Source organism: Apium graveolens, unplaced genomic scaffold (genome assembly GCF_009905375.1).
Source record: "Apium graveolens cultivar Ventura unplaced genomic scaffold, ASM990537v1 ctg313, whole genome shotgun sequence".
NCBI lineage: Eukaryota > Viridiplantae > Streptophyta > Magnoliopsida > Apiales > Apiaceae > Apium > Apium graveolens.
The window spans coordinates 970-25,408 of record NW_027417951.1 but is presented as its reverse complement, the minus strand read 5'-3'; the positions used below and the strand labels follow the sequence as shown (position 1 = coordinate 25,408).

Here is a 24,439-nt window from a genome sequence, read left to right as displayed (position 1 = left end):
GCCACTTGTTTGTGTGCAAGATTTCAGGCAAATCCAAGGGAGCCACATCTTATTGCAGTAAAGAGAATTTTCAGATACCTCAAGGGTACTATGTCTCTTTGACTTTGGTATGCAAGAGAAGCTAATTTTGCATTATGTGGTTATTCAGATGCTGATTTTGCTAGATGCAAAATAGACAGGAAAAGTACATCAGGAAGCTGTCAGTTCTTGGGAGGCAGATTAGTCTCAAGGTTCAGCAAGAAGCAGAAATCTATTTCTACTTCAACTGTTGAGGCTGAATATATAGCAGCTGGGAGTTGAGTTGCTCAGTTGTTATGGATGAGAAATCAACTCATGGACTATGGATTATCATTCTCAAAAATTTCTATTTATTGTGATAATCAAAGTGTTATTTCTATGACAGGAAATCCAGTGCATTACTCTCTTACAAAGCACATTAGTATCAGATATCACTTCATAAGAGAGCATGCCATGGAAGGAACCATAGAGCTTTATTGTGTTTCTACTGAACAGCAGCTGGCTGATATCTTCACAAAGCCATTATCTGAAGCAACATTTACAAAGCTTGTGAATGAACTTGGTATGGTTAACTGGGATAAGTAAATTTTTATTTTATCTATTTGATCAAATCCTGATGTATATTGATCAAATCCTGATATGTCCTAAATGCTGTGATATTAAGCCAGAAATATTTGATGTATTCTATTTTATATGCATAAAAAATTAAGTGATTTTATATGTTAATTGTGTATGTCCGAATAAATATATCACTGTCATCATTACACATCGGTCTAGGGAGACGTGCCTTAAAAAGATATTCTTTGGTTAAAGTTTTAAGATAACAATAGAGTTAATTTTCTTTACCGAACCCTAGAGTCCCTCTCTATTACCAACTATTTTGTTATTTAAACCAACACTCATCAGACTTCTCAACATTCTGAAACACAAACTCTCTAAATCTCTATCCCTTATCATATTTTTTCTATCAAAAACATGAGCTTATTCAACATGTTCTTTGATTATCCGACATTTACAGTCGAGGTTTGTTGCGATGAGTGGGAACAGGAGTGGCACATCTCTGCCATTCCTGATGAGATTTGGAGTTGGGTTCCACAAGATATCTACATTGATCTCTTGATTTTCCGGAGGGATTACTATCGCCATCTGGTTTGTATGGAAGAAGATTTTTTGGAAGCCATCCGTCAGCAAGAGCAAATTATTCGTCTTGTTTTGCTCTTTGTTGAAGACAGGAAGAAAAGACTCTGAACATCCATCCATTCTTTTGTCTTCCTGACTTATCTCCCTTTCCCCCCTTTCTCATTATCATCAGCTTTGTCAGGCTTCTTAGACAAAGGCTGTTGATGTTTATCATCTTAGACTAGGATTATCTTGTAATCTTTTGCATGTAATCTACAAATTTCATAAAATGTACTCTTTTGATATATTAATAAAATTTCTTTTGATTGCAAGATTTAGTCTTTGTTTATCTCGTATTATGTGCATGTGAATGTTCTCATTGAAGCTTGTTAATCTTTACTTCATCTACATGAACTGTAATTCTTGATGAATGTTTTGATTAGCATTGTGGTTACTAATAATTTATGATGCTTTGACAAACAAATGTTAAATTTGAATCGACATATCCCGAGTTAGTCAAATCCTGATAAAAGAAAGGTCTCAAATCCTGATAACAGGTCAGCACGTTCTAATTTGGATTATTAGTGTTAATCAATCTCTGAGTAAGCTTTATTGTTGCAATTAAGTGTCCCACTTAATTAATGATAATTGGTGGATTATCAGATAAACAAATTTCTACAGTTGTGTCTTGATATAACTATATATATTTTGTATTTACTTCCGCAATTTCTTCCAACATTAAAATCAATTACTCAGATATTGTTTCATGTTCGAAGTCAAATTTGCTAGGTTACCTTCTTCATACAAGTGTATTAAACATATTTCTGAATAGTGAAGCTATAAAACCAGTAGAAATTCTGTGACACAATTCATCATACACATAGTTTCACTGAACACATCTCACACTTACTCTCTCGCATAGCTATTCACATCATGACAACTTCTGAAGTTTCACCAATCTTCAGTCAAACCACAATCATTCATGGAAACACATTTGGCACTAACAATTACTTAGCTCTGCTCACATATCAGCAGCTACCATCATCTTTTCATGATATTTGGGATTTTCTCATTCTATGTCCAATTGGATATGCTCTCACAAATCCTGTTAAGGTGTCATACAGGGCTGTCATGCAGGTCTGGAACATAGCAGTGGTAAATTCAACACATACTGGTTTTTCTTTTGAGTATAAGGACCAAAGATATAAAGTTGATGCTGACATTCTGCTTCAAGCCTTGAGATTGCCTGCTCTTGATGGTTCTCCTAATACTCACACCAATGAGCAGCTGTTTGATATGCTAAGGACTTTAGGCTATCAAGGAGAAATCACAACCATTGGAAAACTGGTCAGAACCAAACTGAAAAGAGAGTGGAACTTTTTCTTTGACTGCATCAGTAGATGTTTCTTGAATAAGACAACAAACTTTGATGCACTTCCATCCACCTCCCTGAGAATTGGGTACTCTCTTCTTAACTCTGGTAATTTTGATTATGGTAATACTATATTACAGTTCATAATTTCTAGGATAGCAGATGATTCAGGAGTAATAGGGTATACTAGATTTTTACAACTGATTTTCACTTATCTATGCCCCTAATGATATTTTTGATGATGATGAATTACTCCCTGTTTTTCAAATTTATGAAAAAGTGATCACAGATCATATCAAAAGGGATGAAAAGAATAATTTTCAGGACCACCCTTTCTTCTTAGAGAGGTCAGGCAATTTCTGTTGAGAAATAGAACTACTCCTACACAAGTGCCTGCAAATCCTGATGATGGCACCTCTGTCACAGTTCCTGATGCTAAGACTCAAGAAATCACCCATCTTGTTTCTAACCCAAGCATTTCTTCTTCCAAACAGCAAACACATCAAGCCTCTAAATTAGCCTCCTCTGCTGTCTCTCAAAAGACATCAGTTGTAACAAAGAAAAGGTTGTTTAAGAAATCTGTCACATCTGGACAGAAAGCTAAACAAGTCTCACTGAGTGAGAGTGAGAAGAAAGAAGACTGCTTTCCAATCAAGAAAAGAAGACTGATCATTCGAGAAGATTCTGAATCAGATGATCAGATGCCAATAGGGTCCCTGTCAAAAATCAAGAAGTCCATTGATCAAAATCCTAATGACTTGATTGACACTACTGAAATCAAGGAGCCAACTACTGGTGCTAGTGCTCTGCTTGACAAGTTTCCAGTAATTGAAGCAACTGTTGAACTGCAAAGAGTCAGTTGAAAAGAAGAAGTGAAGAAGTAGTTGGATATACCAGAAAGAAGAAGAAGACTCAGCCTCTTGACAAGGATATTAGTACACAAGAACCTAGGTCTCAAAGAGATTTAACAACTGCAACACATCCAGTCATACAAGAACTCTCAAAGGGAAGATACAGACATTGAGGCTGCACAAATCATTGTTAATATTGCTCAAAGTGATCTTCTTACAGATTTTGTTCACCTACTTCAGGAAAAGCAAATTCATCAGGAGATACTATCACGAGTTGATGCAATCATTGATGATCCTATTTTTGAGAAGAGCATACAAGAACCTTCACCAAGCATTGCCGAAGCAGCTCACATGCCTCAGACTCCACAAGAACCATCAGTTCAAAGTACTGATGCTGGTCTTTCAACTTCTCCTGACAGATCAAATCCTGATGATGCATCAGCTCCTACTGAGAATCATCATTCAACTGAACTAGCTACAATTGATGATCCATTACTAGTTGCTAGTTTGAAAAAGCATTCTGATGTACTGTTTGTTCCTCCACTTTCATCACTTCCACTTGAGGAATCACCTTCATGTATTGTTAATTTCTCATATATTCTCATGTTTGTATGATTATAAATAGTGTCTTATTTGAGGTTACCTCTATTTATATGACAAGCATACAATCTTCTCAGCCATCTCTTATTTCTTTGCTATATGTGTGATGGAGCCTTTCTGTGAGACTGTGTGAAAATAATAATAAAAAAAAAGAGAGAAAAATATTTTGAGTGGCAGTCTCCTGTACTGGAAAAAGGAGAGGTAGTTTTGAGACAAGAATCTTATAAGTTTTTCTTTACTTATAAAGTTTCTTCTATGAGAATAATATTACTCTTAAAAGTGATATATTGTATGAGAAGTGATGAGATCACTTGAAAAGAACATAGAGATTTAGGTGTTACTATGTTTCTGTTTCAGGATCACATCAGCCACAGACATCTCTTGCAAAGAATCTGGATAAAGGCAAGGAAATTATGTTTGATTCTGCACATTCTCCTGATGGCTTGTCTGACTCTGACAATGATAGTGATGCATCTAAGAAGTCAAATGTTGGTTCTTCTTCGCACTTCACTGAAAATCCTTCTTATTACAATCCTGATACTGAGTATTTCAGACAGACAGAATGGAATTACAAATGGAGACTTGCAAATTATTCTATCTCATCTGCTGTTAGCCTACAACATATTCATCATGCTTATGATGAAATTCAAACTCCTGATCTGAAGTTGCATCTTAAGGCCACAACTATTTCTGTTAAAGGAATTCACTCTGAACTTGATGAAATGAAGAAGTCTCATGCTGGTGTCAGAGAGAAAAATTGATGGATTTTTGCTTCACACACCTAACTCAGCTGAAATCAAAAGTGTGAAAAATACCATCAAAGATGTTAAATCTCCAGACAGCATGGCCTCTAGATTTTCCTCCTTGGAAGACAAGGTTTCTTCTATAAGTGACAAGCTGGATGCTCTATTTTCTCTTCTTTCAAATACTGATGCCAAAAAGGGGGAGAAGATAGTTGCTACAAAATGTACACCATATTTTATTCAGACAAAGGATAAAGATATTGATGGTGATGGTGATAAGAATAATCCAATTACAGATGTTCAAATTGCTTCTACTGCTCAACAAGTTCAACATTCCAAGAAGAATGATTCTTCAGGACAAAGAAAGTCTACTTGAAGACGGGACCGTTTAAGGGTTAAAGCGTTCTACAGAAACTAAGTCAAAGTGATCACTACCTTGTAGTAGGAGTCACTGAGATCATTTTACTGCTTAGCAGGAGCAAGAACATTGAATTATAGCTCATAACCTAAGTACAGGAATTGGTTTTGACCTAGTAGGAGCAACAGGGAAGAAATGAGAAAAGAAACTAATTAAGAAATGTCTATTCTACACTGTAGTCGCAAGTGAGATGATTTTTCTAAGGCAAAATACCTTACTAGGATGAAGGGGTGACAAGTAAAGGTCCCCAGGCTTCCTTGGTCAGAACTTGGGATTTAAACTAAGTCAAAATTGCATACTAGTGAACCTTGGTCGCAAGTAAAATCTATACTAGAGAGATTGATCGCAACGTAGGATTTTTTCTAAGGAAACTACTTCCCCTAGGTGGTGTGGTCGCCATTTAGGTTTTTCCGGAATGCAACTAAGGCAAATTCACTCCCTAGAGCATGAAGAGGTCGCAAGTAAGCCCTACAAGGGACTAGAGATCGCAACTCATGAATTTAGCTAAGGCAAAGTTCACTCCAAGGCTCCCTGGTCGCAAGTTAGAATGCTTGAAAATAATTCTAGGTGCTAAACCTCCTTGTAGTCGTCAGTAAGGAGTTGTGTTGTTAATTCAAATGCTAGACTTTCTCCTTGTATGTGCAAGTAAGGAAATGTGTTCCCAGGAAAAAGTTTTCTCAGCCACACTTTATTGATTCATTCATTTGATTTATGTGGTAAATAAATGACCACGTATTTTTATTAAATATAAATCCTATACTACAGCAGCAGATCGAAACAACAATCAAGTTTTGTAATTTTTCTTTTCATCTTCTCTCTCACGAGAGTTGATGAAAATAAGAAATAAAGAGATTTACAGAGAAGCTCAGCATATTGATTATCCGTTCAACTTCTCACCGGAGAAACGTTATAATGCCCGTTTTAACTCTTGTATATTCATAGGGGCATTATAATCGTTATCCGGTAATTAGATCCTTAGACAAACAAAAGCTAGATCATTGTATAGGATTTAATTTTTAATATCTTTGTAGTAGCTAGGAACTTTGTTGTTCTTAGATTGTAGCCGGTTAATTTATTTATCGGAGTGTAGCAACACCCCCGAGGATTTATATATGAATATATACTTCCCGAATATCTTGTATTCCTCGTTTTATTTTCCCAAACACTATTCACCTCAAGAACACGGAACCACTAACCGAACACTAAATTATATGTCTATAAAAGATTCGAAATAATTTTTAATTTAGTGAGTATCGTATTCAACCCCCCCCCTTTATAATACTTCGAGACCTAATAGGAGTAATTGGAACCATGTCATCAACATTCTCCGAACTCTCACTATTTCCTGCAAGCTATATTTTTATAATGTCTTCAAGCACTGCCTTCACTTTCTCAAGTTGTTCCTTTGTATACTCAGAATCGACTACAAGCTTATCCTTATACAATGCATTCTCATAAAAGTAACATCTCTACTTCTAATGACCTTCTTTGTCAAATTATACCAGAAACGGTGACCCATATCATCTGAGCCATACCTAATGAAGATACACATTTTTAATTTCAGATCAAGCGTGTCCCTGTCAGAATCTTTAACATGCACATAAGAAATACAACCAAAAACCCGCAAGTGTGAAAGATTTACTTTCTTTTCCTGCCACTGTTCTTCAAAAATCTTGAAACCCAAAGGACTTGAAGGTTTTTTATTTATGAGACACACTGTTGTGCTAATAGCATATGGCCAAAACATCTGGACGATTTCAGTGTTTATGGTTATGATTTTAATGTATGTCTGCATAATCTCTCTAAAGTGCTTAAACGTTGTGAAGAGGTTAATTTGGTTTTAAATTGGAAATAGTGCCACTTCATGGTCAATGAATGAGTGGTACTTGGTCATCTTATTTCTGAACATGGCATCCAAGTTGATAAAGCAAAATTTGAGGTGATTGAGAAACTCCCTCCTCATGTTAATGTCAAGGGAGTTAGGAGTTTCTTAGGTCATGCGGGGTTTTATCGTCATTTTATCAAAGATTTTTCAAAAATTACAAAACCCCTCACTCAATTGCTGTTTAAGGATGCCACTTTTGTCTTTATTGATACTTGTTTGGAGTCCTTCTACAGGATTAAGGAAGCTTTGATAACTGCAACTATCATACAACCTCCAGATTGGAATCTTTCATTCGAAATCATTTGTGATGCAAGTGATTATGCTATTGGAGAAGTTCTCGGTTAGAGGAAAGACAAGGTATTGCACGCTATCTACTATGCAAGTAAAACCTTGGATGAAGCTCAGGGGAACTATGCTACTACTGAGAAGGAGCTTCTAGTTGTGGTCTATGCTCTTGACAAGTTTCGTGCTTATCTCATTGGTTCCAAAGTCATTGTTCACACAGATCATTCTGCACTTAAATATCTAGGAAAACAATCAGCGTGCTATGGAAGTCGATAAGGATTACACGTCCAAGGATGAGGCCTCCGATGATGAGGACTTTGATGATGGCGGCGGTGATGGCGGTGGATCGTCTGATGTTGATTTGTCGGATTAGTTTACATTGATCAGTTTTATGACTATTGTAATTTGCTACTTTGATGGTTATGGGATGTAAATTTAATACGTTGTTATGGTTTGATACTTTGTCAGTTATTTAAGATTGCTTATTATGTAATGATATGGTTTAATCCTCCGGTTATCGGAGTTTGTAAATGATTTCGTTGGATTTAATTACTATTGTTTAATCATTTTGTTGTGGAATGATTTTAAGTAGTATAGGTTATTGATTGGATTGGATATTTGGTTGTGAATATTGTTTGGTTGTGAATATTGTTTGGTTGTTTGATTTGGTTTTGTATAGGGACTGCAGAAAAACCTGCAATTTTTTTTAAAATCAGACCTTAAAACCGACCGACAATAGGCATAACCGACCACTTTTGACCATTACAAAACCCAGAAAACCGAATATGACATTTAGGACGGTCGGTTATGACATTTAAGTTAGCTTCTGATATAAAACTAACCGATGTGCACACTTTGACCACGGTCGGTCATGAGTTTCAGTCAACTTTTTAAAAACAAACATAACCGACCACCTACGGTCGGTTACGACTTAGTGACGTGGCAACACGTGTACACAGTGACCCCACATTTGAATAAAATGTCCATGCAGTTAACCGACCACTATATTGGTCGGTTATGAGGGTTAAACCTGACCAAAAGTCAGAGGACATAGCATATTAAAACGTCCAGCAAGTATATGCATGTAAATTTGGAGTCAAATATACACTTTGTGAAATTTTGTACTTTTGTATGATTCTAATTAATGTCTTATTACCGCTGACTAGTAATTGGTTGTTAAGTAAAGTTTTATTTTATTTTTTGAAAGTTAAATCTACTTTTATTGTTATCTAAATTTGAATCATGTTTTAAGAGAAGATAAATTTGATAGCCTCTTCCATACATTTTTACATCAATAATAAATTGAATTTAAAGTGCTTATGTTTATGTATTATCTAAGATTTAAAATCTTATATCACTCGGTACCGTTTCTCCTAGTACAAAATTTGTGCAACAAATAAAAAATATTGACTAATTAAAATTTATTAAAATTAACAATATTTTTTAAGATAGAAAAATTGGTAAAAAATAACTATCCACACATGTTTTATTTTAAATTTATCCATATTAAACATGTACACGACAGAGCACATTTAAAAGTCCAGTAACTATATGCATGTAAATTTGGCATCAAGTATATAACCGTTTGTGAAATTTTGTACTTTTATATGATTATCATTAAAATCTCACTGCTCACTGCTCACTGCTCACTGCTCACTGCTCACTGCTCACTGGTATTGGTAAGTGGTTGTTAAGTAAACATTTAGGTGTGGAAGACAGTTCACCATAATTCATAAATACATAACTGATATTGTATAAATATGTGTGTAGTCCATCACTTTACTCTGAACACCAAGTCCGTTAAAAATAATCAAAGATGGTTAAGAATTCTGGGCACAAAAAGGTGTATGGCCGAGAACCCAGAGTCAGACTTCCAATAATAACAGCTGCAAGAATTTTTCAATTGACACAGGAACTAGGTCACAACAATGATGGGCAAACCATTGAATGGCTTCTCCGTGAAGCTGAGCCTGCTATCAGGCGTTATACAGGTACCGGATCAATGCCTGATGTCCCTGAATCAACTCGGTCCCTGAGTCTCCCCATGTCTCCACCATCCTCCTTTGCACCTGTAAGTGCTACTTCAACCATGAGTATCCCCCTGTCTCCGTTGTCCTCCTTTGCTACTTCAACCATGAGTCTCCCCCTATCTCCCCTGTGCTCCTTTGATACTTCGACCATGAATCTCCCCATGTCTCCACCATCCTCCTTTGCACCCGTAAATGCTACTTGGAAGCCGAGTCTCCCCGTGTCTCTACCATCCTCCTTTTCAACTATGAGTCTACCCATGTCTTCACCATCCTCCTTTGCACCAATAAGTGCTACTTCAACCCTCACTGTGACACCTCCTGGTCCTGTCTTGGTGCAAACATTAATGTGTGGCTTGGCATCTTCACATGAATCTTTTGTGGGACCTGCACTGAACCGTCCTATACCTACCATGCTAACGGGGTCAACAATGCGGGTTCCGTCCACAAGGGGAATGGTTGCTCCTACAATGGTTGATCTTGTGCCAGCATATGGATCATACATGGTGCCTCAGCAAAATATTGGAATGGCTCAGTCTGGCATGGGGGTAGTACCCACAACTGTTGTTCCTGAATCTTATATAATGCCACAAGAAAATGCTGGGCTTCCTGAGCTACCTGGCATTGAGTTTGATAATTCAGAGTTCTTTATGTCACTGCTGCAGGGAAATGACGTAGCAAATGAGGGTGGATGGTTCAATGATCAGAATGATCTTCATAATCATTAGATAAGTGATCCTTGAGATGTTATAATTATTTATCTGCTAAAAAGATGGTTATGTCACATGTAGAATTTAATCTCTTTTAATTTTTTTTCATTTTTAGTTATCACCCACAAAGGTGATTATGTCATATCTTAAATTTAGTCTTTTACATTTTATTTTATTTTCTCTTTGTTATTTAAGATAATTAATTAAACAACTTTTCAAATTTATTCTTTTAAGATCGGGATAATGATGATCTTGATTTGTAATTCTTAGGATTTGTTATCATTTCAATTCAGAAAGTTTGTCGCTAATTTTTACAATATTCATGCTTCTTACCTTCTATCTTAATAATCTTGTTAACTTTGCATCTAAATTAATGAGATAATTTGACTTTAGAATTATAAGAAGTAAAGGTAATTCTATATCTCTGAAAGTGAACTTTAGCATAAAAAAAAATTAATTTTGGGCATTGTCCAAGTAGTAATTTTAGGTATTTAACTATAAATTTATAATGTATGTTACCAAAGTCATTGTTAGAGTAATTTAACAATTAAATCCAAAATTTTATAAAATGAGTTATTATTGGGGTAAAAAAAAAGGGATTCAATATATTACAAATTAAATATAATGTAAAAATATTTTCCCTTAGAGTATTGGAAAAAATGTTCCAACCTATACCAAAAGTTCACCTACAAGCAAATTGCTAGAGGGGAAAAATCTTATAGAACATATGGTTAAATTAAATTTGAGTATCTTGTTTACTTATTTTGAAACAATAGACATTTTTTGATATTTGATAAGAAAAGATGCAATATATTTTATTTAAAGTTCTATTTAAAGTGAATTACAATTTAATTATCAAAAAATTATTGGAATGTGAAATATGAAATAAGAAAGTATATAATATTTTCAATTAAATTTACAAAAATAATATATATCAATAAGTATGGTCAATGCCTTCCTCGGTCCAAAAAAAATTATCAGTTCTAATAAATAATTTAATTTGTTAAATTTTCAAACCAAAAAAATAGAAATAATTTAAATTTAGTTACTTGTGATTTGTAAAAATCGGGAATCGGGGAATATCGGTGGTGCTACCAATTTGGGATTAATTGAAACAGGAGATTAATCGTAGTAAAAAACGGATGTATTATAATATTAAATTCTATTTAATATATTATTATGTTTATATTAGTTATTTATTAACAAATATATATTTATTATATCTTAATTTTTATATTTATTCATATTTAAATGAATATAATAATTTTAATTTTATTAAATAATTATATATACTCCAATACAGAAAAATTCCTTAGGACTAATCGGATTTCAAAAATTGAATCTGTTGGATACCTTGCGGGGGATTAATCGCGAATTAATTGGTTAAATTGGAGATTTTTAGAACACTTCTTGTGATTATTATTTGCTTTTAGTTGAAGAATACTTGAAATATACCTTACACATTATTACACTTTAGTTGTCTTTATAATTATTTACATTTTAACATAAATAAAAAAAATTGTAACATATGATCTCATCAAGAAATAGTGATCGTAATTTTATTACAAAAACAATTAATTTAATGCTTGAGTTTGAGACCTAGCAACCATATGATCTGATTTTATGGGAAAAATTATAAGGGAAGAAATGATAACCAAAATATATAATTAATTTGGGTAACCTTATATACAAAAGGAACCACTTTAAGGTTTAATGAAGGCAGTGGTCTCTATTTAAGGAATAGTACATAGATAGATATAACAAAAGTAAAGTGTTCACTAATAACTGCTATGAAATCTGACAAATTAGATTAGATAGTAGAAACCACAACTATGTAGTGCACAACACTCAAATTTCAGAGCCCCTAAAAATTAATGAGAGCCATTAATTGGAACATTAATGGCACTGATTAATCGGAACATTAATAGGGAGAATATAAATATTATTTTTAACTATTATTATTATAAAATGATAAATATGTCAGATATTTATTTGACAAAAGAAATTAGAATGGTATTAAACAATATCTACACATTTGACATTCGTTATTTACTAATTATTGAGTTTACAATATTAACTAATATTTTAATTCACACTTCTAAACTAATTACAGTATGTCATTTTATATTTCAAGTGGGAAAATAAATATGTTAGATTACTTATTACTTTTTACCAATACTTTATATTAAAAATTGGCATGATATTGTGTAAAATTATCAAATTAATAAATTAAAATCATAAAAAGGTAAAAAACAATAATTTTTAATTATTTTTCGACCAGACCGCCAATGACCGCTTAGCCCGCCTAATTGTGATTTTGACCCGATTTTCAGCAAAAAGTCATAAATCACCACCTAGGTCCGAGTCGGGGCGTTTTACCACCGCCTAAGGCATAAGAACCGCCTAGACGGTCACCTAGACCGATTTTTAGAACATTCGAAGAGACTATCAAACTCCTAAAGCATGATTAAAATTTACATACAATAAAAGGAGATTTAACTTTCAATAAACAAAATGAATTAAGAATAAAATCCAAATTATTATTATTTTTGTAGCAATCAATTATACATAATCATAACAAAATTCTTATAGTAATGACTATAACTAAAAGAATAACATGACAGTATTAGTTTTAGTTTTTATTTGTCACCACTATTTACAAACTTTTATGTTGAATCATTAAATTGTATTTTAGAAAACTAGATTTTTTAAAAAATACTTCATATTTTTAATCCTCTAAATATTTTTGAAATATTAGCCGGGTGAAAAACCAAAATACCCACCATTTGGGGGCTTAGTACCCAAAATACCATTTGGCGGGACAGAGTGTCCAAATTACCTGTTGAATACGCATGTCCAACATGCGAATTTCGTTTTTTTAAAATTTATAAAGGATACACATATGTGAAATGCGTATTCATTTTTTTGTTTTTAGGGAATACGCATGTGTGAAATGTGTATTCCTTGTTTTTCAAAAAAGTGAGTAGGCATAGCCCACATGCCTGTCCTTTACAAAAAAACTCAAGGTTGTATACGCAGTAATGTAAAGCGTAATCTGTCGGTATTTTGGGCAGTCCGCGCACATCTGGGTATTTTTGACAGTTGGGGCTGAAAAATGGGATATTCTGGACATTCTTTCAAATTAGCATACAAGCATAAATAATATTGAATTAATTAAACATAATATGTTACATTTGTAGCCAAGGCCTAGAGAAACTTCTCTAACATTTGTTGCCAATGGCTAACTAATGTTGTGCTTATCTTGGAGCAGAAAAATGACTAGTAATCCTATAATATACGAAGTTTAGAATTAAGTAAACTTCCACTATTATTATTATTACTATTATTATTATTATTATCATTATCATTATCATTATAATTCTTGTTGTTGTTGTTTTTATTGTTGTTGTTATTATTAATAAATGTTATTATTATTATTATTATTATTATTATTATTATTATTGTTATTCTTATATGAGTATATGTGATTAATTTCAAACTTATATTGATCTTAAATGTACATTGTATTTTTTTATCATGTTCGCATTTATAAAATAAAAATATCAACATAAGTTAATTAAAAAATAAGTGAAAAAATAATTCATATATATAATCATGTGAAATAAGAAGTAAAAATTCATATTTACGCACAATTTTATAGAAATCTGTATATATATTATGCTTTTTGTACATATATATTCGAATTCACACACATACATTAAATACAATATTTACCCATAAATATATTATTCTATACATTTTGTATGGTGTAATCAAAGTGAAAAGAGCAATATTCAGCTAAATTTTCATATTTCCTATATTAACACTCAAGAAAAGTTATCAATTAATCATATAGTGTCATTAAGATAAAAATAAAAAGTACTACTATTTTTAAATAGGCTTAATAAAGCTAAAATAATAGCGTTGTATCTTTAAACTTCCTTTAACTTTTATATTGTTACGAAGAAACATTGGCTAAATTTGATCAAAATGTTTTGGTCATATTTAAGCAAAAATGACCGCCAATGGTCAAATTAAGTTAAATATGACTGAATTGCATCGGTCATTATTAGGATGGTCAAATTTAGCTAAAAAGGTCAAATTTAATTAAATTTGACGTACTAGGCCGGTCAAATTTAGCTAAATAGGTCAAATTTAGTTAAATTTGACGGACTAAATATGATTGCTCAATTTTTCAATTTTGATAGACTAAAATTGACTTCGAACAGTCAATTTTATATTTTGACTTTTGTCATCAAAAATTTTTATAAAAATTGAATTTCCCTGCCTGTTGTTACAAATGTGTCAGCCAACGAGTTAAAATCAATCAATTTTATAAATTTGACTAGGTTACTTTTGGTCAAAATTATAAATATGACTCCATTTGAGTTGGTCGAGTTTATAAAAGCGACAAATTTTGATCAAATTTAAAGTACAAAATATGATTACTATTAAAAAAATAAAAAGTTCCTTGCATCTGAAAAATGTGCAAGTACTTTTATTTAAATTCACTAAAAAAAATTCATACATAGTAGACACAAAGGTTCTCTAGCATATTGTAAAATTTTACTCTTAACTAATTATTTGTTTATCAGGTGTTCTACAAAGATAAACCATAGTAAATTTATATTGAATAATTATTTGCGTTAAATTTGTGACGTAGCTTTGAAGCTAATTTACTAAGTCTATATCTTCAAGGCAATAAACAACTTTCCTGGTGTTCTATTAGGTGTTTTACAGAGATAGACATATAAATGTGTCACACCATAGTTCTTCCATTTTGTTTGAGATGTCTTTCCTGAAGGAGGAAACTGCATATCCTCACAAAGACTCCATACTAGCGATCCTAAATAACAACATGTAACTGAAGGTGCTTCAGTTCTTCCAAACTTTATAATCATTCTCAACGGTTTATCTGGTTCCAAGAAATACTGATAAGTGCCATAAAACTAGTTTTACCACCATGCTTTAGTTGATTGGCTTTTTACTTGCCTCATACAAATATGACATTCATCAAACTAAGTCATCACAGCTCTCACAAGTTGCACATATATGGCCATGGTCTCATCTCCCGCCTCAAATTCTCCATTGACCTGGGACACCACAAGTTTTGAGTCTCCACAGACCTTCAAGTTTTTAACCCTCAAGGTTCCAGCTAAGCCAAGTCCTGCAATGTGGGCTTCATATTCCGCCTCATTATTTGTGGTAGGAAAATCTTACTTTATATTATACTCAATCAAGACATCATCGAGGCTTTGTAAAACCATCCCAGCTCCACTTGAATTTTTTCAATGCCCCATTAAATAGAGCACTCAGAACTCTTTGTTCTCAACTATCTTTTCTCCATCTTGGCCATCCATGCCTTGAGTTATATCTTCCTGCCCCCGACTTCTTGGTTGTCGATAGTACATTCAACCACGAAGTCAGTCAAGACCTGAGCTATGATCAATGTTCTAGGCTTATACTTAATGTCAAATTCTTCAAGCTCTATGGCCCATTTGATCAGCCTTCCACTGACCTTAGAACTATGGATGATGTTTCTCAAAGGCTTATATTTTAACACTTCGATTTTATGTGCTTGGAAGTAGGGACGTAACTTTCTTAAAGTCATGACCAAGGCCAAAGCAAACTTTACTATAGTTAAATAGTTCAACTTAGCTGCGTGTAGAATCTTGTTGACATAATAGATATGTTTATGGGTTTTGGCTTCCTTTTTTACCAATACAACGCTCAAGGCTCTTTCAAAAACAACCAAGTACAAATACAGAGTTTCATTCTAAACTGGTTTGGCCAACAACGGGGCTTGAACCTTGTATTTCTTTAATTCCTTAAACGACATCTGACATTCATCGGTCCAGGAAAAATCTTTTACTTTCTTTAAAGATTTGAAGAATGGCTGGCACTTGTCTCCGGACTTGGAGATGAACCGTCCCAAAGCAGTAATCATTTCATTGTTTTTCTGAATGTCCTTTACAGAGCGTGGATGTTCCATATCCAGGATGGCCTTTATCATGTTAGGATTGGCCTCAATACCCCTCTTGGAGACCATTAATCCTAAAAACTTTCCAGATCCTACACCAAAAGAACACCTGGCGAAATTCAACATCATCTTGTGATATCTCAAAACCTCTAAAGTTTCCCTCAAATGGGCTGTATGATCGACCTTTAGAAGGCTCTTGACTAACATGTCATCTTCGTAGACCTCCATGATCTTTCCAATAAGATCCTTAAATATCTTATTCACCAACCATTGGTAAGTGGCTCCTGCATTCTTGAGACCAAATGTCATAATCAAGATAATAAAAAATACCAAAGTTGGTGATGAATAATACCTTTTGGATTGTCATTTTTATGCATTTTGATTTGATTATAGCCGCTAAATCCATCCATGAAACTCAGCATCTCATGCCCTCCAGTGGAATCTATCAAAGTGTCTATCTGTGGGAAAGGAAAATTATCCTTTGGACATGCATCGTTCTGGTTAGTGAAGTCAAAATATATCCTCCACTTTCCATTAGCTTTTTTCACCATCACCGGATTAGCCAACCATTCCATGAATTGTATTTCCTCATTGAACCTAACCTCTAAGAGCTTTTTTACCTCATGTTTTATGGCCTCTTTCCTTTTCAAAGCAAAACTCATTTTCTTTTGCTTTACTGTATTTCGGTTAGGGTCGATATTTAGCTTATGAGTTATCAATTCAAAACAATACTCGGCATATCAACTGCTGACCACGCAAAAATGTCATTGTTCTCTTGTCAGAACTTTATCAACGTCAGGGGTTCCTTTAAAGAAGCTCCAATAAAAGTCATCTTTTTTGGGTCGCTGGGAGTCAAGGGAATTGATGAAAATAAGAAATAAAGAGATTTACAGAGAAGCTCAGCACATTGATTATCCGTTCAACTTCTCACCGGAGAAACGTTATAATGCCCGTTTTAACTCTTGTATATTCATATGGGCATTATAATCGTTATCCGGTAATTAGATCCTTAGACAAACAAAAGCTAGATCATTGTATAGGATTTAATTTTTAATATCTTTGTAGTAGCTAGGAACTTTGTTCTTCTTAGATTGTAGCCGGTTAATTTATTTATCGGAGTGTAGCAACACCCCCGAGGATTTATATATGAATATATACTTCCCGAATATCTTGTATTCCTCGTTTTATTTTCCCAAACACTATTCACCTCAAGGACACGGAACCACTAACCGGACACTAAATTTTATATCTATAAAAGATTCGAAATAATTTTTAACTTAGTGAATATCGTATTCAACCCCCCCCCCCTTCTACAATACTTCGAGACCTAATAGGAGTAATTGGAACAATGTCATCAACATTCTCCGAACTTTCACTATTTCCTGCAAGCTATATTTTTATAATGTCTTCAAGCACTGCCTTCACTTTCTCAAGTTGTTCCTTTGTATACTCAGAATCGACTACAAGCTTATCCTTATACAATGCATTCTCATTAAAAGTAACATCTCTACTTCTAATGACCTTCTTTGTCAAATTATACCAGAAACGGTGACCCATATCATCTGAGCCATAACTAATGAAGATACACTTTTTTAATTTCAGATCAAGCGTGTCCCTGTCAGAATCTTTAACATGCACATAAGAAAGACAACCAAAAACCCGCAAGTGTGAAAGATTTACTTTCTTTTCCTGCCACCGTTCTTCAAAAATCTTGAAACCCAAAGGACTTGAAGGTTTTTTATTTATGAGACACACTATTGTGCTAATAGCATCTGGCCAAAACATCTGGACGATTTCAGTGTTTATGGTTCTGATTTTGATGTATGTCGGCATAATCTCTCTAAAGTGCTTAAACGTTGTGAAGAGGTTAATTTGGTTTTGAATTGGAAATAGTGCCACTTCATGGTCAATGAATGAGTGGTACTTGGTCATCTTATTTCTGAACCTGGCATCCAAGTTGATAAAGCAAAATTTGAGGTGATTGAGAAACTCCCTCCTCATGTTAATGTCAAGGGAGTTAGGAGTTTCTTAGGTCATGCGGGGTTTTATCGTCATTTTATCAAAGATTTTTCAAAAATTACAAAACCCCTCACTCAATTGCTATTTAAGGATGCCACTTTTGTCTTTATTGATGCTTGTTTGGAGTCCTTTTACAGGATTAAGGAAGCTTTGATAACTGCAACTATCATACAACCTCCAGATTGGAATCTTTCATTCGAAATCATTTGTGATGCAAGTGATTATGCTATTGGAGAAGTTCTCGGTCAGAGGAAAGACAAGGTATTGCACGCTATCTACTATGCAAGTAAAACCTTGGATGAAGCTCAGGGGAACTATGCTACTACTGAGAAGGAGCTTCTAGTTGTGGTCTATGCTCTTGACAAGTTTCGTGCTTATCTCATTGGTTCCAAAGTCATTGTTCACACAGATCATTCTCCACTTAAATATCTAGGAAAACAATCAGCGTGCTATGGAAGTCGATAAGGATTACACGTCCGAGGATGAGGCCTCCGATGATGAGGACTTTGATGATGGCGGCGGTGATGGCAGTGGATCGTCTGATGTTGATTTATCGGATTAGTTTACATTGATCGGTTTTATGACTATTGTAATTTGCTACTTTGATGGTTATGGGATGTAAATTTAATACGTTGTTATGGTTTGATACTTTGTCGGTTATTTAAGATTGCTTATTATGTAATGATATGGTTTAATCCTCCGGTTATCGGAGTTTGTAAATGATTTCGTTGGATTTAATTACTATTGTTTAATCATTAAATTTACTAGTTTGGTGGAATGATTTTGAGTAGTATAGGTTATTTATTAGATTGGATATTTGGTTGTGAATATTGTTTGGTTGTGAATATTGTTTGGTTGTTTGATTTGGTTTTGTATAGGGACTATAGAAAAACCTGCAATTTTTTTTAAAATCAGACCTTAAAACCGACCGACAATAGGCATAATCGACCACTTTTGACCATTACAAAACCCATGAAAACCGAATATGACATTTAGGACGGTCGGTTATGACATTTAAGTTAGCTTCTGATATAAAACTAACCGATGTGCACAATTTGACCACGGTCGGTCATGAGTTTCAGTCAACTTTTTAAAAACAAACATAACCGACCACCTACGGTCGGTTATGACTTAGTGACGTGGCAACACGTGTACACAGTGACCCCACATTTGAATAAAATGCCCATGCAGTTAACCGACCCCTATGTTGGTCGGTTATGAGGGTTAAACCTGACCAAAAGTCAGAGGACATAGCATATTAAAACGTCTTGCAGGTATATGCATGTAAATTTGGAGTAAAATATACACTTTGTGAAATTTTGTACTTTTGTATGATTGTAATTAAGGTCTTATTATCGCTGACTAGTAAGTGGTTGTTAAGTAAAGTTTCATTTTATTTTTTGAAAGTTAAATCTACTTTTATTGTTATCTAAATTTGAATCATGTTTTAAGAGAAGATAAATTTGACAGCCTCTTCCGTACATTTTTACATCAATAATAAATTGAATTTAAAGTGCTTATGTTTATGTATTATCTAAGATTTAAAATCTTATATCACTCGGTACCCTTTCTCCTAGTACAAAATCTGTGCAACAAATAAAAAATATTGACTAATTCAAATTTATTAAAATTAACAATATTTTTTAAGATAGAAAAACTGGTAAAAAATAACTATCCACACATGTTTTATTTTAAATTTATCCATATTAAACATGTACACCACAGAGCACATTTAAAAGTCCAGTAACTATATGCATGTAAATTTGGCATCAAGTATATAACAGTTTTTGAAATTTTGTACTTTTATATGATTATAATTAAAATCTCACTGCTCACTGGTATTGGTAAGTGGTTGTTAAGTAAACATCTAGGTGTGGAAGACAGTTCACCATAATTCATAAATACATAACTGATATTGTATAAATATGGTCTTACTGATCCTCTGTAGTCCATCACTTTACTCTGAACACCAAGTCCGTTAAAAATAATCAAAGATGGTTAAGAATTCTGGGCACAAAAAGGTGTATGGCCGAGAACCCAGAGTCAGACTTCCAATAATAACAGCTGCAAGAATTTTTCAATTGACACAGGAACTAGGTCACAACAATGATGGGCAAACCATTGAATGGCTTCTCGGTGAAGCTGAGCCTGCTATCAGGCGTTATACAGGTACCGGATCAATGCCTGATGTCCCTGAATCAACTCGGTCCCTGAGTCTCCCCATGTCTCCACCATCCTCCTTTGCACCTGTAAGTGCTACTTCAACCATGAGTATCCCCCTGTCTCCGTTGTCCTCCTTTGCTACTTCAACCATGAGTCTCCCCCTATCTCCCCTGTGCTCCTTTGATACTTCGACCATGAATCTCCCCATGTCTCCACCATCCTCCTTTGCACCCGTAAATGCTACTTGGAAGCCGAGTCTCCCCGTGTCTCTACCATCCTCCTTTTCAACTATGAGTCTACCCATGTCTTCACCATCCTCCTTTGCACCAATAAGTGCTACTTCAACCCTCACTGTGACACCTCCTGGTCCTGTCTTGGTGCAAACATTAATGTGTGGCTTGGCATCTTCACATGAATCTTTTGTGGGACCTGCACTGAACCGTCCTATACCTACCATGCTAACGGGGTCAACAATGCGGGTTCCGTCCACAAGGGGAATGGTTTCTCCTACAATGGTTGATCTTGTGCCAGCATATGGATCATACATGGTGCCTCAGCAAAATATTGGAATGGCTCAGTCTGGCATGGGGGTAGTACCCACAACTGTTGTTCCTGAATCTTATATAATGTCACAAGAAAATGATGGGCTTCCTGAGCTACCTGGCATTGAGTTTGATAATTCAGAGTTCTTTATGTCAATGCTGCAGGGAAATGACGTAGCAAATGAGGGTGGATGGTTCAATGATCAGAATGATCTTCATAATCATTAGATAAGTGATCCTTGAAATGTTATAATTATTTATCTCCTAAAAAAGGTGGTTATGTCACATGTAAAATTTAATCTTTTTTAAATTTTTTTCATTTTTAGTTATCACCCACAAAGGTGATTATGTCATATCTTAAATTTAGTCTTTTACATTTTATTTTATTTTCTCTTTGTTATTTAAGATAATTAATTAAACAACTTTTCAAATTTAATCTTTTAAGATTGGGATAATGATGATCTTGATTTGCAATTCTTAGAATTTGTTATCATTTCAAACCAGAAAGTTTGTAGCTAATTTTTACAATATTCATGCTTCTTACCTTCTATCTTAATAATCTTGTTATAACTACAACATATTTGCAATCATACAGGTAGAGTTTCCGTTGTCTATACACTTGTAATAAGTGAGATTCAACAACGTTTTTTAATACTGGTTACAATCAAGAATTCACAACTGTTACTCTATATTAACCATTGTTAGGAAATTCTTTAAACAACTGTTTATTTATTCAACTATTGTTTACCTACCTTAACAACAATGGTTTTGTAGTAAAACCATTGTTGTTAACTTATTAGATGTTTTCATAAACAACAGTTTATAAACTTCTTTTAACTAGTTAAAACCGTTGTCATGAATGGTTTTTGTTTAAAAGACAATGATGTAAAAGATTTAAACCATTGCAAAGAATATTAAAAGACAACAGTTTTTTAAAAAAAATATGTGCAATGAGACCATACAACAATTTTCATCATTTTTAAGTGGGTTTCACACAACTGTTTACAAAATTAATCTCATTATTTAAAATAAATCAATTTTAAAATAAAATGATATTATATTAATTCAATTGTTATTTCAAAATTAAAATTAAATTTATAATACAAAGGTTCTCTACAAGAATTACAACTATAAGCCCTTAAGTGAAGAATTATAACTATAAGCCTTGATAACTAATACTAAAGCCATGAGCTGTAATGTATTTGCATCTCTGGACAAATTTCAATATATTATTTCACTTCAATAGTATACCTTATTGAGTATTTACAGGCATACATATGAAGCAGAAATTTACAGTATGTTAATCAGTTGTAGGCTTTGCCAAAGCTCCGCGAGAAAGGCACAACATCTCTAACATCATTGAGACCCGTGGCATATAAAACTAGGAGGTCAAAGACAAAACTGAAGCCGGAGTTCTTGACAGTACCATGCCTGCGAAGATCCAAGTACCACTCATACTGATGCTTTGGCAAGTTTAACTCGTTAATCCTGAAATATAACGCTAAATCAGTAATAGCATTCAATTGCTAGCTACTTACCTTAAAAATTATGTAAAATCATCAGGCTAATCAATATTCAAACATGGAACCACCATCAAAGTTACATAGAACGATGAGTTATGGAAAGGTAAATGACTAACGATACATATTGTCTTTACCTTGATTCTAGCATATCTAAACGCTCCTCATTTTAAGTGCCTCTGATCAGAGTTCCAGCCTGCAAATAATTGATTTTTTAATTGTAAGATACAACTAAGTTGTATGCACTAAATCTTGTCAGAGTACTATCTACTTCAAGCTTACCTTTGGTACAATCAAATCGAAAGCTGCAACTGTTTTCCCATCATCATTCAGTCGCACATAAAATGGCTTAAGTTCTTTCGGGTAATTGTAGATAATCACTGGTCTTTTGTAGATCTCATCAGCTATATAACTGTCATTAACCAGTTGAGATTCTTAGACTCTGACCTTATTGTGTACATGTATTGCATAAATGTTCGTTTTGAGTTGCCATTGAAGCTCTTCACTTAAGGGAATGCCGTGGTCAATGTTTACATCTACACATGACAATAATAGGTACCTGAATGAGTGTCAAAGTTACAGAAACCGCCATAAGCCCCACCACTGACACGTACACGGTCCCGTAAGCATGTATTACAATTATGTTTAGAAATGACATATCCACTCCCCTTAAATTCATATCATATTTCATAGAGGTTTGCTGCTTTTCCAACACAATTTACCTGTATAGAGAGTATAATTTTAGAACAAAAAGATTGACAAAAAAATGGTTTTCATGTAAAGTTCTCTCTATCGTACCTGGGTAGGAATCACAATAGCTTCACTAGTTAGAGGAAGTCAAGCATTCCAGCTTTCTGATTTTGCAAGGGAAGATCGTGGAAGAGAGTCAAGAAACTTGGCAACATACTTCTCCAACTTTGTCAAGTTCTCTCCATCAGCAGTAAGATTTATCAGGCAGCCTTCCTTTGAAAATAGGCATTTACTGATCTCCTCCAATGATGATGAGATTTAATTCCAATCAAGATCAATTTTCTGTTCAAGAGATTGCAGATACTCTAGATAACTGAAAGTACACACAATATACAAATTACATTAAGCGCACCAATAATCATACAATACTGAACAATATCAAGAACATAAATAGAGTGAATTGGTAAGGAGATTCGACTTACTTTCGAAAAAAATAAAAAAAAGAACAGAGAGGACTTATAACGGTTTATCATTTTAACATACCTGTTGAAGAGGCCATGCCCGAGAGGCTACTGCAAGCAAGGCTTACCATTTCAGTAGAATCGTTTGGCCTAATACACAAAATTCATAAGTTTAGAAACAAAATCACTTGTCACAAAGGTCATACATGATTTAATCACTCCGAAAAATTCACCTTTTAGTATGGCAGTATGATCTCAGCATCTCATACATGATTTTATCCAGATGGATAATACCTTATACAGAGATGTTACGGAAACTATCATATAGCATTCAAGCAAGTCATAACAGACACACCCACAAAACTGCTACTGGGAGAAGAAAAAATCACTTACATCTTAAATCACACAGAAACAAACCTACACAAATCATCAAAACACTCAATTTTCTTCTTGAGCTTCAATTTTCCCCTCCACATCCCCTTTACTTACTTGTACGCACAAAATAAGAACTAAAATCAGCACAAAATAAGAACTAAAATGAGAGAGAGAGTTAGACAGAGAGAGAGTGATACCTCAAAATTAAAGACAAGCACCTTCCATTGAATCCACAAATAAGCCCTAAAGCCTTAGTTTTGAACACAAACTAAAATCCCAAATTGAAGTCGAATTGAAACCCTAAACGGAACCATACTCCATTAAAGAAACATACAAATCAATCAAAGGAGGCTCAAATCAAAGCAAATATTTATGTATGTATAGATTTTTCATAACAAGGAGAGTAGAGGGGGAGAAAGAGAGGGAGAGAGGGAAGGGGAGAGACCACAACCTAAATCAAAACTCAATAGGACAACAATCTTCTTTGGAATACCAACTCAATTCAAGCAGCTGAGATCCTTCGGGTCGGAAATGGAATCACAAACAGCGGACGACTATGAAGTTAATTCGTCATTCAGAGTGTAATTAGTGTTTGAAATAGAGGTGGATTGAGAGGGTTAGGAGGGAGAGAGAGAGAGAGAGATTTAGATTTGTGTACTTT

At 34.0% G+C, this 24,439-nt stretch overlaps 1 pseudogene; it reads right to left on the bottom strand.

Annotated features, from left to right (window-relative positions):
• Nucleotides 1–21,875: 21,875 nt before the first annotated feature.
• On the bottom strand, nucleotides 21,876–23,674 carry LOC141700959 (asparagine--tRNA ligase, cytoplasmic 2-like; annotated as a pseudogene).
• Between the last annotated feature and the right edge of the window lie 765 nt (nucleotides 23,675–24,439).